Below are 2,714 nucleotides of genomic sequence, written 5' to 3'. Positions count from 1 at the left end.
AAAAAAAGAGGTCTTGCATGTAGTTAATAAAGTTTTCCAGACCGCAACTGTCTCTCTCGCAGTCTTGAATTTGACCCTTTTGAAGTAATTAGGGTCGTTGACTCTTGCAAGAAAGCAATTAGAGTCATTGCCTAGCATAAGTTGGTGGTAGTAGTATTGATTATTTATAAAAAATAAACTACGCAAACGGCCAATAAAAGTTGCCAAAAAATATAATTTAAAATCGGGGAAGTTTAAACCGCCCTTATTAATTGGTAATTTAAGCAGGGCAAGCAATCTTCTAGCTTTCTTATATCCCCAAATATAGCTGCTTAAAATCCCATCTAGTTTCTTAAAGAAAGGATTGTTTAGACATAAGGGTATAGACCTAAATAAATACATAAATTTAGGCAAAATCTTCATTTTAATTAAATTAATCCGGCCTATAAGGCTTAGAGGTATTTTGTGCCATTTTTTGAGTATACAAGCTGTTTCTTTCAATAATGCGTCATAATTCAGATTTTTTATATCGCTTACTTTAGCAGAAATTTTAATACCTAAATACGTCGCCACCCGGCAAGTACCTTGAACAGGGGTCAATGATTTATAGTTTAATACAACTTGCGTTTTGCTTAAGTTTAATTTATATCCTGAGACTACTCCAAAAGCATTAGATTCTTCTATTATCGCGGTAAGAGCTTTTTCCACATCAGTAGAATAAATAGCGATATCGTCTGCATAAGCAGTAATTTTCAGAGAATTAGAACCAAGTTGTAATGGAATAATATGTGATTGGAGTGATAGTGCATTTATAAAAGGTTCCATAGAAAGTGCAAATAATAAAGGTGAGAGCGGACATCCTTGCCTTGTACCCCTAAGTATTTTAAAACTTGGAGAAATCATACCTGCATAGCTGATTTTGGCGGTTGGCGAATTATATAGGGCCTGTATCCATTTTAAATATCTACCATTAAAGCCAAAAGCCCGCATTACAGTCCAGAGATACTCCCAACCAACTCGGTCAAATGCCTTTTCAGCATCTAAAAGTATCATACCGAGTTGGGTGGAATTAACCGATGCTATGTCAAAAGCAGTAATTGCCATATTGACATGGGCCGTAGTATCCCGTCCTGTAATAAATCCATGTTGTTGTGGGTTAACTAATTCGGGCATAAAAGGGGCTAATCGAAGTGCAAGTATTTTAGAGAAAATTTTGGCATCGACATTAATTAAAGATATGGGCCGGTATGAACTACATTCCTCAGCTGGTTTATTTTTTTTAAGGAAAAAAACTATTTTAGCAGAGTTCCAAGAATCTGGAACTTTCCCTGTTTGATCTATTGAATTGATGACTAAACAAAAAAGGGGGAGTATTTCATTAAGACAGATTTTATAGAATTCTATGGGAAGTGTGTCTTCACCTGCAGCTTTGCCAGATGGAAGAGACGCTACTGCCTTTCTAATCTCAGCAGAAGTGACATTCTCTGCTAGTTGCCGACTATGTTCTACCATTATATTGTTGGTAACATTATTACCAATATACGCTCGAATGTTGCATAAAGTAGGAATATTTTCTGGAGTGTATAAATGGCTATAGTATTTAACAAATTGTGTTATGATGTCCCTAGTTTGGTCATAGATAATATTATTGGGACCTTTAATACATTTAATTATTGTATTAGCTTTATTATCTGCAATTTTATAAGCCAGAATCTTACCGATTTTATCACCACTCTCATATTGAGAGATTTTAAATTTCTGTAATTTTACAGTAGCTCGTTCTCTAAGAACCTTTTTAGTAGCAGATCGGAGACTGATTAGCTCCAGTCTTACTTTATCTTCATCCAAAGTATTTTGTATTAAAGCATCTGCTAGTTGACTTTCTAAAGATAGAATTTTAGTGATAATATTCTTATTATCTTTACGAAGTTTAGAGTTTTGTGTAAAAATATATTGTTGAGTAAATCCCCTTATGCTAGCTTTGCAAGCATCCCATACATAAATTAAAGATGTGGAATCCAGATTCGTATCAATAAATTCAGAAACGTGCTTTTTAAGTTGTAAAATGAATGCTGACTCAGAAAAAAGATATCTCGGGAAGGAAAATAATCTTGTATCTTGAGTTCTGGTGACTGTTTGAAAGATAAAAAGAATGGGATTATGATCTGATGTAAGTCTAGGGCATATTTCGATAGTGCTAGCTTCTAATATCCGTTCAGAAGCCCAGATCATGTCTATTCGGGAACATAATTTATGAGGTGCAGAGTAATACGTATACCCTGGTATTTCAGGATGAAGAGTTCGCCAAGTATCTTTTAAATTGTGTAACCGACCTAGCTCTAAAATTGCCGCACGTGTCTTCCGCATACGTTGAAAGCCAGTATGTTTAGTAGTATCTATGGCATAGTCAATTATACAATTAAAATCACCTCCAATTAAGAGTTCTCCTTCCCATTCCAAAAGTTCCATATTTAACCAATCAAAAATGTAAGGATCGTCGACATTAGATCCATATACAGAGCATATTACATATTTACAGTTTCCCAAGTGGAATTGAATAATTATCCATCGGCCCCTTTTATCTACAGCAGTTTTAATAATATTTAGTTTCAGCTGTCTTTGTTTTAAGATGGCAACCCCTCTGATAGTAGCATTTAGGGTTGTACATGCAATAACCTCATACCCTACCAGCCTTAACAAATTCCTATCTTTATAGCAAATATGTGTCTCCGTGA

This window comes from Triturus cristatus, chromosome 6, assembly GCF_964204655.1.
Source record: "Triturus cristatus chromosome 6, aTriCri1.1, whole genome shotgun sequence".
Classification (NCBI taxonomy): Eukaryota; Metazoa; Chordata; class Amphibia; order Caudata; family Salamandridae; genus Triturus; species Triturus cristatus.
The sequence above is the reverse complement of the archived record's forward strand: the minus strand, read 5'-3'. Positions refer to the sequence as shown.